The 17,356-nt window shown below is 46.8% G+C and overlaps 1 long non-coding RNA gene across 1 annotated transcript in view; it reads right to left on the bottom strand.

The window, feature by feature from the left end:
- LOC140213575 (uncharacterized) overlaps positions 1-15,325 on the bottom strand; it is a 238,418-nt gene extending 223,093 nt beyond the window's left edge. Inside the window, exon 1 of the long non-coding RNA XR_011890453.1 lies at positions 14,476-15,325. This is a non-coding gene — a long non-coding RNA (uncharacterized lncRNA). The remainder of the gene's footprint in view (positions 1-14,475) is intronic.
- Positions 15,326-17,356: the final 2,031 nt, after the last annotated feature.

The following is a 17,356-nucleotide window of genomic DNA, read 5'->3' as shown; positions in this document are numbered from 1 at the left end:
CAGCGCTGAACAGTGGGCGGTCGACGCAGTTGCATTTACATGACTTGCAGCGAGCAGCACATCCCTCGATGTCCGTTAAGCAAAGTCGGACACGGCGACGCCACATCGCGGTTCGCAGAACTTCGCTGCCGAGGCGCTAGGCCACTTCGATATTTCAATTGTCACCACCGCCGGGTTCTCAAGAAAGCACGGGTCACACAACGCAGATTCTGTACTACCAGAGCTCACCGAGGCCAAAGCCGCACTGCCGCACCGCCACTACTCACGGCTTTCCGCCAAGTAACACAGAACCTACAACCAACACACAAGCAACGCACGTAAAATCACATGAGCAATGTTGAACAACGCGCGGTCCAGAGAACGATCACGCCGAGGACGAACACGCCACGGTGTCGCTCGGCTCCAGCATCGCGCCTTCTCAAAAATCCCTAAACGATGCTGTCCCTAGGCACCTAGGATCAGGTCACGTGAGGGATTTTTGTACGACAAATAGACGCACGCCACGTTGGCGCCCCCGCTAAACCGGAAAACCGCCCGCGCTTGCCCGAATACCGGACACGCTAAAGGTCTCTACTAGAGCAACAATAACGCAAATATCTGCGGATAAATATCTTGAAGACTCATTCATACCTTTTAAGCTAACATCTCGAATGCAAGGAAATATGCGTAAAACTGTTCTGTTGTATTGTTTGCTGCTAATGGATATTGAAAGAAGGGTTCGAGGTTAGCAGTCACTTTTGTATAAAAGGAAACGCCCGGAACTTCTTTAGGGAGAATTACCGTAGCGCGAAGCATCCAACTTGCATGTCCGCGCGCCAAGCATTCTTGCTTCTATTCTTGGGTTACATTAAGGTAGCGCTGCTTGTCCCCGGCTGCTCTGGCGCATGACGTAGAAGCAACGCTGAACCCCTTTGGTCGAGACATTCTTGCAGTCTGAGAGTAGAAGCAGCTGCGGAGAGTGGCGCACGGCTCCTGGTGTCCAATCAATACAGAGTTTTCAGCTGTGCGGTAATCTGACGAATCTGGTAATCTGGTTCGGTTCGTTTACCGGATGAGGGTGGGCGCAAACGCGAGAGCAGCCGGAGCATTGCAGCCTCCTGTTGTCGCAGAACTCAACCACACAAACACAGAGCTAAACCGAGTGCTTTATACTTCGGTGTTGATGCAAATTTTCGCACCCGCGTAACCGTGTCACGATTCCCCGCGGCCGAAAATTTATCGCAACCGCCTGGGACTTCCCCTCGCTTTCCGCGAGGCCATCTCAGGCGCCCTCGCTGCAGCTGAGCCGTGCTCCCTCAAGGACTTCAGAAGACATTTCAAACTTTTCCCCTTCTTCGTAAAGAACCACTTCTCTCCGCAAACTCTTTCCAGTGTCAAGGGAGACGTGCAAAAGTTTTGTCGCCTTCGTCACAGCAAAAACGCGTAAAGGCCAAACCACAAGCGCCAAGTTTCCGTGGCCGGTCAACTTTCAGGTTGTGCTGGCCACTTCGGACGTTGGAGCTTCTGGAATCTGTCGAGGACAGACATCGGCATAGAGCAAGCGGTGCCCCCCGCTTCGCATATTGTTCTTGACGACGACGAAAAATCCGTCGGAAACTTGCTCTTTGTGGTTGGGCCTTTATGCTCATTCCGCTGCAGAGCCTCGCAATAACCAGCTGTTGGGTGCCTGCCTGGCTGTGAGTCGCGCGGAGTGTGGGAAGAACCGGATGACACTCTTCGGCGGGTAAACAAACAGTTAATTTTCATTTCTGGCCTTTGCCCGTGAAGCTCTAGGATAGGCACGATGTTGGCGCTTTGCGCAGGAACCATCACCACCATCTATTTTAATGTTTAATCTCTCACGTGCAGTGCGTAGACACCGTTTTTCCGCACTATAAGTTACGCCCCCCTTCCACTCTGCTTTTTGCGAGTTTCTAAGAAACCAATTGTACATAAGGCACTCCGCTGTATAAGACGCGCATATTTCAACTTGGACGGCATGATGAAAACGCGATGGTGCATGCTTGTATACTCACTGCAAACAGCCGTACTAACCCATTTTAAGGTACGAAATCTCCGTAAACAGAAGCTTTACGAGCCACAAATTCTAGCCAAAAAAAAAAATGAAAACTCCAAGTGACCGTTCTCTTGGCGTAAAAAATATTCTTGCACTTCCCTCGCAACCATCGAATGCCCGGTTCTTCAGCGCAGTCATATAGTTTAGATACTTCAGCCGGCAGCATCACTGGCTCGACGCGGTAGGTGCGTCGGTGGCATTGCCTCTGGGGTTTGTCGGGGCTAAGAAGAAGAAAAGTGCTCATATAGGTGGCGCCAATGTGCGTGGCTTTACGTATACATACGTCACACAACCGTTTTATGAGACGGACCAACGAAAAAAAACATTCTTCCGGGCAAAGGGGGGGGGTTAGGGGGAGGGTATCGCAGTGTATCGCGACTTATATTCCGCAATATACGGTAGTGCAAACGTGTGTCGGCTCTTCAAAAGCTTATATGTGTGATGTCTGCTTCGCGTTGCGTTTAAATTGGTTTACCGGCGCGCTGGAAAGTCTCGGACAATTAAATCGTCTGGGTGCTACTCGCAGCCACCGAAATCTCGCTCCTTCTCTGGCGCTGTGCGACTCGCACGCGCGTAAGTGCAATAAATTTTCGTTTGCTATCAGACTGTGTCGTATTAATGCATTGCTCAACGTGTGCTCTCTGCGTGATTGTTATTATGTTAACACTGCAAGTACGCACGTCGCAATTACTACGCACGTGTACGCGCCCGCTAAACACATGGCAACTGACTCCTCCATTTCAACGTAAATGTAGGTGGAGTACGCGCTGGTTAATGTTGCAGCGAACGGCTACTTAGTCGATTTCGTTAAATGTCATGTACAGTGCCGTGCTCATGACACATACGTACAGGTCACAGTTAATCGACCCCTCGAATAGTGGATAAAAGAGAAACAAAAATTGTTCTAACGCCCGGCGCTCACGTCAACTGCGGGTATATATTCCGGTAATTGCGACGAATGAAAAACGCACCCATCGCTACCACACTTGATGCTGCGTACGTTGAATATGTTTTACAGCGAAGCTGTCATCCCGTCTCCGCACCGAGATTCCTCGCATTCGATGACGTTCACGTCTGCTCGCCGCGTAAAATTACCGTCCGCGTAAACAAACGTCCCGTTCCTTGCGTACCTGATCGGTTCAGAAGCTTCGCGGCTGCAGTCGTGCGACAGAAAACTCGAGCTGTAAGCGACTGACTAAAAAAAATGTTGCAATTTCTCCCGCAACGCGAAGCATCGATTGCGATAGCAAATTGGTGGGCAGCTATACGAAGTAAGGATAGTAGTTTTATCAGCCGTGTAAACTTGTAAACATAGGCACACTAACTAAACTAACAAGCATGGTGTCTCACTCTATGACCTGCGGACATCTCACTCGATGAGCGCGTAAACTCGCTGTCAAAACGCTGCAGTGAGGAAACGCGCCAGCAGCAGCGAGCGAATTGACCTTCGTGATGCCGCTCGCATCAACGTGACCTAAGTCGCGAAAACGCAGCGCTGCGCGGTGTCTGTGCCCTTCGCACATCGCTTTCAAGATGCAGTGGCCCGGCCAGGCGCGCGCATTCGGCCAGGCCTCCCGGAGTAGAACGCACCTCCCTTCCCTCCAGCCCTACCCTCCCTCCGAAGCCTTGCACGCGACGGAAGGCGGCGCGCTTCCTCCCCGCTTTCGTCCGTTGCGTGCGCGAGATTGAGCCACGATCGCTGGGCTGGCTCACCCTCGCACACTTTCACTCCCTCACATAGCATAAAGAGCGGGGCGACGATTTTATCGCCCTTGTGCTTGGTACGGAACCTGACGCTGACGGCAGAAATGCGCCTGGAGTGTGCGTATAATTCCTATTGCAATAAAGCAATCGCTTTTCGAGCAAAGCGACCATTTCCGACTGGTCGCTACGCGGCCAACTTCCCCGCAAGGCCCCCTCAAATCGCCGGTGTGAACCGCCCTTAAGCTTCCGCGCGTGGGCAATACCAAAGCCGCACGACAACGCCAACAGCGCAAACGCGCCTCGAGCGTCCGTACAATTGTCATCGCAACAACAGCGAATGGTTCTTATCTCATTTTTCAGGTCTGCCGTGCACCACCCCACTTGAAATGGTGGACTATAGAAAATGATGAATAATCGCATGAATTAAAGCTCGTATTGAACGTGCCAAGCAAAGGAATGCCGGGAAGCGATCGGAGTATAATTTAACGTCGTTTATCGTCACGAAGCAGCTCGAGGCTTTCAATGCGACGATGCAGTGTGCTACGGCGCAGATTTTGGGCAGCTGAATTGTGTGTGTGTGCGTGTGTGTGTGTGCGTGCGTGCGTGCGTGCGTGCGTGCGTGCGTGCGTGCGTGCGTGCGTGCGTGCGTGCGCGCGCGCGCGTGCGTGTGTGTGTGTGTGCGTGTTCACGCTCTTAATGAAATATCTTCAATAAAACACTTGAAAGGAAATCTTGAAAAGTCTTGAAGGAAAGTCTTGCAGGAAAGCCATGCAGGCAGCTTTTAAAGAAAGTATCGTCTTGAATAAAGTGCCCGAAGAAAACATTTGAAGGAAACTTTTGAAATGTACTCATGAAAAGAAGTATTCACGGAACTATCGGAGTGAAATCTTGGAGGGGAACCATGGAGGGAGATTTTAACGGAACCCTTGAAGGGAGCACGTTGAGGGTACCCATGAAGGGCAGTATTAGAAGGAACTCTTGAATTAATCGTTTGTAGGGAAGCCATGAAGAGAGCTTTTAACTGAGCTCATGAAGGGAGCTCTTAAATAGAATTTCAAAAAACAGTCTCCATTACGGCAGTAAAATGGTTAAACAACGAACCCAATAGGGCTGTTTAAGAAGTATACTGGAGAGAGGTTCAAATCTGAAATACATTGAAAAAGATGCGTTGAATTGTTCAGCGCTATCGCATGATAGAGAGGGAGCGCTTAATTCTTACATTAATGACAAGCACCATTTTGTATCACTGTGAAACAAACTCGCACATGCGATGTTTCGTCTTAGGAGCAGTAGAGCAACGTTCTGCGCTGCGGCACGAGAGTGGTTAAAAATTTATCTAGCTAGTTAAGCATGTCCAACGCACCCGTTCGCAACCGCAGTCTAAATACACTCGTGGCGTAGCCGCTGACTTATTTACGGCGTCGGTTAGATTTAGCGCGTCTCGTACGCTTAGTCGAGAGACTTCGCCGCTTCAGGCACTTACCGCAGCGTTCTCTGCGTAACCTGTGAAAAGAAATTAATAAACCCACAGTCTGCTTGCAGAGTTCGAAATTGCCGTTGAACTTCTTTTACCTTCTAGGTTCTTCTGTACTGGCCTGTAAGGCATCCGTATAACTATAGCTACTACTGTAATCTGTGTTTATTAGTTGTTGTTCCGCACAAGTTCCCGCACAGCTCGGCAAATGTGGTAAAAAAAAGTGTTCCAGCGGGCTAATGCTCTCAGGGTACACAAATATCCAACAAAGCATATTGGTAGAGCCCCACACGTGGCTTCGACTTCCACCTTCGGCAAGTTGTTTTCTCCTGAATATTTCTATTTTGCTAATTATTTCTACATTGCAATAAAAAGAAACAGTTCATTTCACCTATGCTGTCCCTGGCTTCATTGTCTGCTTTCTCCATATGGCACTAGCCCTCCATTGTAGAAATTCCATGGAACGACAAACCATGGAACGCTTACAATCTGCACTCTTGTAGTTTACACCGTCACAGCACATCTCCAGCGCCCCGGTGTCTGCACAGATCTATTTCGCTTTACAGCTCAGCTATCTTAATAGGAGTAACTGGTTTTGATGACTGGACAACCCGTAGGGCCTGTTTGCCTCAGTGTCTACTTGACATGACATCTTCCTTAAGACACACTGCAACAACTACTGCTTAACCATGCCATTCACATTTTCGCAAAGCAGTCCTAAACTGGGAGTGGTCCCATCACCCCTCTTCCGCCCTGATATCCTTCCGTGACACTTCAAGGTTGAATGAGAGCAAACCCTTTAATTATCCGTGACGGATAGTCCAAGGGAGTCTGCTATAGTTTTTGACCTAAAATACTGCTTCCTGTAATGCTGAACTTTTCACATAGAAAGACTGTGGCATACATTTCAATCCTCCATTGCCCACCTATAGCCTGCCGGTATCAACAACGCCGTGAAGACGTGCCTCAAGAGGAATTACGCGCGCTTCCAACGATTAGGCTGAAGAAGATATTTTATGGTGTGCAAGGCCTGTCTGAAAATATAAAAGCCTCGCCTGGTCTTTTCGTCCATCCTGTGCTTTTTCAAAGCAGTTCCCTCCTGCTTCCACTATCACCGAGTCCCATGGTGCTTCTACTTCACGAAACAATCCTAGAACCCCTCCTCAGAAAGTGCTGGTGGAGCAACTGTCGCTTTGCACTCGGTGTCCTCTCGGGTTTGCGTTCCTTTCAGATGTATTCCGATTTTTCGTCAACAGCAAGAAGTAGCACAGGCCCACGTCCAGAAAGTAAGGAGCTTAACGAACAACCAAAAAACTGTAATGAAAAAAGTAACAAAAAATTAAAAAGAAAGAAGTAACGAAAAAAGACGCAGTCACATGAGCCACACGAACTGATGCGTTATCCTGGTTCATTTGGAGAACCTTCGAATTTCAGTATGAAAATCACGGGCGAAATTTCGCAGGCACCCTGTGCGTACTCAAGTTCTCGAAGTTGGCACTTACTGCATTGTGTGCTTCCTCGCGATATGGCAGTGCGCACACACCAAGCAAGGACACAAGGCAAACGTACAAGTGAAGGTAACAAACAAGTGAAGGTAAAACACAAGTACTTGTGTGTTACCTTTGTTTTGTGTCCTTGTTTTGTGTGGGCGCGTCAGTATCATAATGCACAGGTACCAACTCGCCCAGATTTCAGTACTCTTACAATTTACCGCCTATTTATTGCTATTTCTACTAAGCAATTTCTCTGACAGCCGACGATGTCTCATTACCATTCACACTTCACAAGCATCCGCATCATTATGGCTTGTCAAAATCCTCCGAAAGTGCGGCTCGCTGTCCAGAGATGTGTGGCCTTTCTCGAAATTCCTGTACCACACTACTGTGAGTTTGATAACCATGGTGTCGTGTGCAGACACTGTTCGGACCTTCTGAATCACTCCTGGTTCGCTCACAAAGAAGCTTTGCACATACATTTATTCAGTATTGCGGTTTCATTCGCTCGGTCCTTTTGGTTCACCGAAAATGGCAGCCACACAAGATTAAAAGGCTCTACACGACTGCTCCTGTACAAAAGCAGGCGCATGTGAAGTTTGCGCCACCTGCAGGCTAAGGCCATCGCGAACGCTCCTCCCGCATCGCACTGTGCTGCCAACCTGCACCCTGTTGTTTTGTTTAAGATAAACAAAGTCGTACACTTTTCACACAGGTTCTGCATGTAGATGCCAATAACACTAACCAAGAAACCCGGTAATGTTTTTCTATAAACCGGAAAAGTTTGCTTTCCACGCGAAAGGTTACAGCGCGTTGAGAAACAGACTGACGATGAATCTTGCAAAAATGATTGCAGTGGAAGATGTAAAACAGCGCTTCGAACAAGTTTCTAAAGACGAGTTCTAATTTCTTCGAGATGCCTCGCAACTTACTACTCAAGTTGTGTGTGCGGCCAGGAGCAAAAATGCGCTAAGTCATGATATAAAAGTTAGTACAACGTCTGTCCAAAATGCTAATGCAGTGAATCAGAAAAAAAAAGTGGAAGAGTGCACGGCACCACTGCAGTCCTGCTCTCTTCTCGAACAAACTCAGTTGGCATCTAGTGCAAGCCGAACTGCTGTATGAGAAGGCAGAATTTTGTGCTGGCACTTTTTGTGCAGCCTAAGTTTAATCTTTGTCAAAATGAAAGTCTACGAACAGACGTAACAAACAATCAATATCAACTTTCTCATGGAATCGGGCGAAAATTATGCTGAAATTCATCAACGGTTGCAAAACGTCTATGCAAAGAATGCCCCGAAGGACGGAACTGTGTTCAAGCGGGTCTACTATTTTCGGGAACGCCGTGAAGACCCCAAGTACGGTGCAAGATCAGGATGGCCCTCCCTACCTCGTGCGGGGATGAAAACATCAATTATGTGCATCTTCATGTGCTCAGTGACCAATGAATGACAGTTAGCATCACGTCAGAAGTATTTGGTTTGGAAAAGCCGATCGTTCACTGGATCTGGACTAGAAAATACCAAATAAAAAAGGGTTTGCGCAAAGCCGGTGCAGAAACTACTGACTCCCGAGCAAAAGTGGCGATGACAAGAATGTTGGAATAATATAAACACTTCAGACGAGACGAACGAATTTTCGCGACGTGTACACATTCATCCAATTTTTTACTGCTTGTAAGAAATTTTTACCGCCAGAGTAATGTGTTGCACTTTGTCGCAGTGGTAAATGGCGCCTGGCCTGTACCCCCTGGACTCCGTAAGGCACGCAATATATATATATATATATATATATATACGCACAACCATATCACTAAGCAACAACCATATCATTATAATCATACTTGCCAATCTGTGGGCTTCAGAATTTGCAAAATCTCGCTCACCAGAAGGAGGGAAGATTTGGGGGTGTGAATAGCAAGCCTTTTTTTCACATGCCTATTCACGATTCACGTGCCTTTTCCCTCTATTAAATGTGTTTGAACTTTCGACGCCCCCGCACATGCAATAGCAGACTTGGCAAAGCAAATAGTGACACACAACACGATGGGCTTAGATCGTAGGGATTTTTCTCTGACTCCTTCAGGAACTTCTCCGCATAAACTTGCGCGAAGCAGACGCCCCTCTTGCATTCCTTTAAGTTGGATCGGAAGACCAACGAAACGTTTTCGCAAGCAGAATCTAGTATTCGTAAACCATGACGCAACATTCGTAAAATCATAAACCGAGCCCAATTTCATGAAGCTTACGAAAACATTCGGGATAGGCGGCAGTTATGTAATAGAAGGCATGCCCTAGTGGAGACTCCAGATTAATTTGTGCCACCGGGGGTTCTTTAACGGGCACTTAAATCCGAACGCAGCAGTGACTTCGAGCTCAGTGGCTCAACGCCGTATACGCACTACGCTACTGAAACGAGTGTAGCGCACACTCCGTCTAGAGGAAAATACTCCACCATCCTGAAACAAAACAAACAAGAAAGATCATAGTCACATAAACTACGCTTCAATAATGAGGTATACAATCATGAGGGATCACATACCAAGCATCAGTCATTATATGAGGCTTTTATATAGGCGATGCACGTCGTATAATCACACACGCAAACACACACGCGCACATGCACACGCACAGAGACTGACGAACAGACACACAAGCACGTTGTCGATGGGTCCCCTTCGATGACGCCTCGCGCGTTGAGTTCGCGTTGGATTTTGTTTTCAGAATGTAGTTGTCTCTATCAATCCTGTTCCAAATAGAACATCGAAATCGGCTGCAGTCATCGCTAGAGCAATATATAAAAAAGCAAGCTCGCACACATCGCCTTGAACCTAAATAATGTATGCGAAGATGACGGGGGGGTCACAGGTGCCACTTTTCTTGTTAGAATGGGTTGGGCATGCCTCACGTAGCGCACCTGCGGAAAAAAATGTCTCACGGTATTTGTTTTTTGTTCCCACCGAATCCTTTCTTTACGTTATTATCGAAAAAAAAGCACTCCTCGACTACATTTCTTTAATTCCAGTAGCTTGGAGAGCACAATTCTGGGTATTGGATGAAAGGGCAAGTGTCTGAAGGATAAAAGCGAAAAACAACCGTGCAATCACTATGAACTGAAAGTGCCTTTAGCAACAGACTGCAATATTTAAAAAAACATTCTCACTTTAGATTTCCTTTCTTTCTATCTCTCTTCTGTGCGCACTCAAAACCATGGCCGTGTCCACCTCACTCTGCATTCCTCGGAATGGGTTCTTAGTTTGTTCTCGAAAAAATGTTTCCTTACTTCCGTTTCAAACGAATAAAATTGCTAGAACAATAGGACTGTCTTGTCCTTTAGAGGTATTTGATTTTCTTTCTCATGATAGTAGATGTGCTGACGCCATGCCTGGCAATTGTCTACGTAAATTCGAGGTAGTAAACAACAAATCTGCAACTATAGTGAACGGCTCTCCGAAATTTCTACCTGCATTTACCGCTTTGAATACCGCGCTTTTGTCGCCGTATCGAAGACGTCATTTATGCTGCTCTACTTTGCACCGATGGTTTGCACGCGGTTCAGTTTTGATTTTATTTCCAATTATATTGCAATTAGGCCACCTTAAATTGTAACTGCGTCTAATGGGTTTTTCTTTTCTTTTTTGAAAGACTGCTTCGGAAACTGCGGAACGGGACTTTACTTGCGGGTGGCAGCCTTGTTCACTCGCAAAAGGACACTTGCTCTTTTTCAACCTAATTTTCTGATATAGTCGGAGTTAAAATGATAATAGGTAAGTACACAGTGGGGGAGAACACATGAACATGATCACAGCCGGTTGCAAGAACATTAATTTGGTCTAAGGCTGTTCAGAACTGTAGGCTTGTTGTCCTTTTAAGTTGTAGCGTTGAGATGGCAAGTCGCCTGCACTACCACTTCGACGGGTCCACTTTGGTGCGTAGGCCTACGTTCCTCGATGTCAATGGCCAGTACCAAGCAAACCGACCAGACAATGCCCGAGCATTGCTGCTGTGTTGTTGAGCTGGCGAGAAGCGAAAGTGTAACGCGTACCATTCAGGAATCTTAGAAGATGCAACATCGCAGCGTGGAAAGGAAAGATGTGAAAGGCGTGGGACGACATACACAAGCGCTAACTCATGACTTCGCAATGTGCGGTAGTCATTTGTTGGTTTGCTTCTTGTACGTCTTTTTTCCTGCCATTTTTGCAATTGTAATGCGGATCGTGCGCATGGGTTTTCTTGTGCAAATAGCATTTTATCAAAAATAAAGGTTTAGTTGGTAGTGATTCCTTGTGCAGCCATTTCCGATCTGTTCCAATCTTTGCTTTTGTGCTACGAAGTTACTTCATGAAATAAAACTTGGCCAATCTCTCTAACATTCTTGGAAGAGTACCAACGGTGCAGAAACGGCCCTGTCCATTAGTGATACGTCCTTGTACCCCGTTTGAAAAAAAAAAGTAATACAATTCTTCGGTTTCACTAGCCGAAATCATCACCTGATTAAAAGGCATGGAGTAGAGGGTGACTCCGGGATACTGTCGACCACCTGTGGTTATTTACCCGGAAGCAATCATGGTACACGGATGTTCTTGCCTTCAGACCCGCCTAAATGAGGCCGCCGCGGCCGGGATAGATCATGCTAACCCGAGCTTAGCAGCACAATGTACGTATTAGCCACTTTATCTGTTTCATCCTGCTGCAGGAAGTCTTCGAGACACCTAGCTTTCGCCAAGTTTCCTAAAAAATTGCGACAGAAAAAGCTCACAGTATCATCCTTCAGCTACTAAAAGGGCATGATGAGTATTACGCAGATATGGCTGATCTTGCGTTCGTGAATTCAAATATTCCATAAGAATAATTCAACTTTCGCGAACTTTTCGTCACGCATCCCCTCGTATTTCAAATATAAAATTTTGTATGGAAGCTGCTTTGTGTCTGCACTTCCTCAAAGTAGACTATTCAACGACTACTTGAAATTTTGTTAAACTTGACCTTAAACTTTCTAAGCTATCATAGAGTCCTTAACATAGCAAGATAATAAATCTACGCACACATAATCTTTTATTCGCGTAGGTTTTTTACGCACTTTAACGCGGCAATTAAATCAGACGTAAGCATGGAGGCCAGTCTTATGCAACTACGACCACAACAACTTGTGGAATGCATTGCACATGGGGCATGATCCATTGCTCGAGCAGTCGTCGCATTGGTCATTTTTACAGCGGAAGCTGTTCCAGGCTCATTCTCATAGCCGTTGCGGTTGGCGAAGGTACCCGTCGCCCCCACCGCTGTCTGTCGCGTCTATCACCGGGAATTAGAAACAAAAATGCCTAGGACCTCGGAAGATTTGCCTCGGGCGATGGACCCCTGGCGATCCTATATATCCCCGGGCGCCAACAGCAATAACCGTTGGACAAATAAAGTTTATTCCTATCCCATCCTATCCCACTTCCCACCGGGATCGAACGCGCACCCGCTACGCGGGAGTTAGCCACTCTACCGCTGAGTCACGCCAGCACTGTAGCAGAAAAATGCCCTAAGACGGGCTTCGCGCGCTATTAGACACGCTATCTGAAATGCGCACCGCATAGCGTCGATACGTGCAGACTTTGCATTGCAGTTGCATAATATTACACCAGGCATCGTGCCATGTAGGAGTTGCCCAGGTAGCGGTACAAGGTAGATAGAGAAGTCTTGAGGAAGAAAAGGAAGATTAAGGATATGTACAAAAAGTTGCTACAATCAAAAACATGTATGGCATACCTAATTAAATCAAGCAGTCTAGGTGACTGCTCGTCGCTGCCCCTTTCAAGGACATACCTTTATATAATAATGATCACCATCATTAGGACCATATCGCGCCCCTTGTCACAACTTGAAATGCGCGCCACATAGCGTCGATACGTGCAAACGTTTCATTGCTGCTGGGTTATATTCCACCAAGTCTCCCGACATGGAGTAGTTGCATGCAGCAGTGGCATGTAGCTGGGCCTGGTCAACTCAAGCAAGCTAGGTGACTTTGACACCGCCTCGTTTCAAAGGGGATGCAAATAAATGATCATCTTCATCATCAACAACAGCATCCTATCGTGTCGCGGGTCAAGGTATTTAACATGTGCGCCGCATAGTCTCGATACCTGTGTTTGCTCTTCGATATACGTTATGGCGCCTCTTCGCAAGGTACGAACCCTCTACTGTGTGCTACCAAGAATGGAGCTCCAATGGAGGCGCTCCTCCAACTTACGCTGTGACTGTGCCGCGTGAGTGGCGCAGCCCTGTGACTTTTTCACATCGCTGCGTGTATATTAGCGGACAGACTTTGACCCAGGGCATGCTTAATCATGGCAAAGTGTTGCTTTTGCTACGCAATATATTGTCGCGTATACCCTGCCGAAGTATACACGCTGAATGGGGATGCAGGCGTCTGTACTTCACGAAACCTAACCGTTGACGCGCGATGCCGAGACGAACCTCGTTCTCTTCCTCTTCAGTCCCCTTGCTGTGCCACACCATGTGGCAATATTGTCCGGAATGATCAATTTGCGAAGCCACAAAGCCTTTCGAAGCCAGAAGCACCACGTGTTAGCAAATCCAAGTTCGAAACCATCGTTCCAATGCTGACTGAAGCTTCGTGCTTGCAGCTCCCACAGACACTCGCGCCGGATTTACGGCTAGTAAATTTTGTAGGAGGCTACGCCAGCAATTCTGATGTTACTGTTGCAAGATGTAGGTGACCGGCCACGGGCTAAGTGTGTGGTGTCTGTATTGCTAGGAAAGGCATTTACGCTCTCTAACATTGAAAAGGACGACAACCCTAGGTTTGATTACTGCAGCCGCGAGGAGAACCTTCATTGATTCTGCGTGACCGTCCTCGCGGCAATGCACAGAGACGCTCGATCGCAAGTGCTCTACAGCTAGCTTTGATCGCATGCCACAGTCGAAGCATGCCATTTTGGTATGCCGAGCTCATAAGTAATCGCAGCGGAAGGCGACGAAGGCACGGCTGCAGTTTTTAGAATCAACGGCCGTGCACAAACGGCTGTAGACGGAATTCGTGTTCGCTGCGGTGCGTCTGATCCTGGGTCGTGATAATCATGCGGTGATAGGGACCGGCGGTGATGGTGTGTATGTGTTCTCTGTATCTCTCCACTCGTTTTGATACTTCTACCACCTTCTGCTCCATATAAGTCTAGGGTAGCAAACTGAATTTTCTCTCTTCTATCTCTCCCCCCCCCCCCTCTCTCTCTCTCTCCTATGCCCGCCACGAACGGCAACCACGTGACAGCAGCTTACTGTGCAGAAAGAATAGACAAGACAGACGGCACAACGAGTGCACGTGGGCGCAGTTAGGTTCCGACGATGCTGCACCCTTTTAGCTGAAGGGATCGTACAGCGAACGTACTTGTTGCCACTCCGTAGTGGGCAGCGTTGCAGAGGACGCGACCGTAGAGCTGCACTCGCATTCGGGGAGAAACATAGAGACGCCGCTCGCTTCCCTGATGGGCGTAGCGGCGCATTAGCGCGATGAAATTTCTTTCTTTCTTTTTTTTTTTTTCTCGGGCGAAAAGCCGGGTGACGAGCAGAGGGCGAACGCAAAGGCCGCCGCTGGCTGCGGTTATAACATATGCATGGCTTCATCAAGGAGGACAGAGAAGCGGCTTCCCGGATGGCCGCAGAGGAACTATACATGTCTGCGGCGAAATGGAAACAAAGGAAATGCTACTAAACGCAGAGAGCGAAAGCTCTATGATTTACCAGAGGAGAGAAGAAAGTGCGTGGTATCCCCCTGCTTCTGGTGGTCGCTTCTTGTGGCGTTGCTTCTCTGCTTGTTGCTATGGTGTTGTTCCATTGGTGGTTGCTCTCTTCGGGATTGCTTTTGTGGCCGCATTGGCGTTCGCTTTGTTGGCGGCTGCTCCAGTTTACATACTAGAAAGAAGGAGAAAGAAAAGCCATTCGACGACAGGTTTTACAACTGCAGCAGTTATAGACTCTTGACTGGTTTTTATACATCCGAAGTCGTGGCCATCGGTATTAGTACGCTGCGCTGTATGTTTTTTTTTTTTTTTTTGCTGTTTTCTTAGTCGATGTTTTCAAACAGCGTCTTCTTGGTGCGCTAGAGATTTATGATCATGGCGAACGTTTTACAATGCGAAAAGATGGATGAGAGGTTCTGAAAAAACGGAGACGCAGACTGGAAAATCATGGTACTCGTGTCTATTTCTTGTCTTGTCCTTCGTCTTTTCATGCCGTGAAAGTTTTCTCTTGAAACCACGGTGGTTCAGATAAGATTGTGTACAGATGTGTATCGGCACATATTACCGGTACGCATATGTTACCACGTATATATGTCACAGCAATGCATTACCTATGAGTAATAGCACTGCGTAATAATATCGCATCCCGGAAACAGTCATTGTTAGTCCGCAGTTATGCCTACGCGTCAGTAAGTCATATCTGCCAGAGAGCCATCGCAGCGTATGCAGGGTCCCAAAGATTTCATGCTGCACGTGTCGTTTAGGTAACGCATGCGAGTTTTTGCAATGTATGCGCAGAGTAACCTGTCAGAATTGACAAGAGCAGGCGGCCACCAAACTATGGCTATCACTCCGCGCATGCATTTTGAGATGGGATGGTACGCGTAGTTCGTTGCATTTTCCAGTAATTTAGATACATTACTTGAATGAACTGTCAAGAAATAAGTTGCTTTATATTATGTAGTAATCGAACCAATGATCTGCAATGTGACTCGACATCCACGTGTTGTCGAAATATATCGCGATCCATATAGCACGTCATGCCTGTGTTCTATGGTGCTGTGTGTCCTTGATGGCTTTTTTGTTTTGCTTCTTGTGTGTCTCTTCTATATTTATCTTTTACTAAGTGGGGTTTATTTTTGATATTAGGATAACCTTCCCAACGGTCGCTTATTTTCCAAGGATCACATAATTTAAGAAACCGCGGCAGCAGCAACAACCTTGGATTACAGGGAAAGTTATAGTTACTGTCAAGTTACCATTAACATTTTGTATCTTCTTGTTGGTCGTCTATATTTTAATTTTGATTAAGCCCTAAGTAGCCTGTTGCAACGCGTAGCATGCTTTCAAGATAGATAAACTGGATAACTTTCACACGAATGCCGGCATTCACATAACTCGCCTATCGCAGTAAAGTGAGAATTGCACACGGCTTCACAATGTGCCCTTCTCAAATATTAATACCTTCTGTAGACTTTTTTTACCGCTCGGTACATCATTTTATGCACTTTCACAAAACAAATGGCAAAAGATATATATATTGCTTACTTCAGATGCAAGTAAGGGATCAAGGTTTCTGCATGTTCATCGTTTTCGCAATGCCTCCGCAACAGACGCATTTTTCAGACTTTGTTGAAGTACCCAAACCGAAAGAAAACACCCTAACTTAGCGAATTTGGGGTCGCTGTTACGTATATCCTCGAAGAAACAAGATAGGCGAGCTTTCTTGCAGAGTGGCGCAATGCCGTGAGCTGTTTAACTTGAAAGAATTACTCTGTGGTAGCTTGAAAGGAAAGAAAGCTAGGCAGATGGAAGAGAGCTTGAAAAGGGTATGCAAATAAATGAGTACACGTTTCAGCTCTTGGTGACCTCGAAGAAATTGTGAAATAGAAGCTTCTCAGGAAGCGTTGCGTCTTCTGTGCCGCTGGTATATAGGTAACAAGCACAAAGTGAAAGGCGCAACTATTTTGTCTTTTAGGAATGCTTATAACAATAATAACTACTACAGTAGCAACTAAAAAAAAGTAAGATAAGCGGCCGGGTACAACCCCATAAGTAATTGTATGTTAGCGCCAATAGTTAGCACACATGTGTGCAACGTCTGTCACGTCACCTGAACTAAACTGTACCGTGGGTTTCAGAAACGCGACTACCTCAGGTTATTAAACTCGAGAGATTCGAGACAAATTTGTTTCTTTTAAAAGCAAGCATCGTAGCAGCGGCGCACAAAGAAAATTGCGTGGTAATGGACAACACTCAAAAATACGTATACAACCATTGGCGTTTATCTTGCCGCCGAACACTGATCGTCATCTGCCTGGCTTGCTTTCATTTTTTGTTCACAACTCCGCACCCGCTACTTTCCTGTAAAGAATACCACGTCACGCCGTTCGTGGCCTAGCTGGAGGTACCTGGTGTGCAGGGCTAAAGGAAGGCCACGAGGCATAAATTACGTTTACTGTTTGAGAACAAGATAACCTGCAACAGGGTGCAAGTTCTTCTGGGAGTGAATGCAAGTATTGATTGCGAAGAAATTAGTAAACGCTTAATTCATTATCTAATGAGGCAGGTCTTAATTGAAGAGTTCAGGTCAGCCACTACTCAAACCATAGGTATTAAAAGGCTCTGGCGCAACTCTTTGCCAAAAACTTACCGCCTAACATTAGTTTGCAGGAATAGAGTAATACAGTTTTCATAAGTACGAAATCTGCCATAAAATACACTGTCATTCCAGTAAATGCGTTTTTTTTTAATTTGACACCATGCCAGGTGGCGCCCGCACCTGGCGCCACCTGGTATAGCACCAGGTCCCACTGGCATGCTTTTTGGCGCGCACTACCAGGCAGGCCCGTTACTTTGCCTTCGAATGCACATGAACCCTT

Source organism: Dermacentor andersoni, chromosome 10 (genome assembly GCF_023375885.2).
Source record: "Dermacentor andersoni chromosome 10, qqDerAnde1_hic_scaffold, whole genome shotgun sequence".
NCBI classification, from domain to species: Eukaryota; Metazoa; Arthropoda; class Arachnida; order Ixodida; family Ixodidae; genus Dermacentor; species Dermacentor andersoni.
This window is presented reverse-complemented; position numbering and strand designations above follow the sequence as displayed.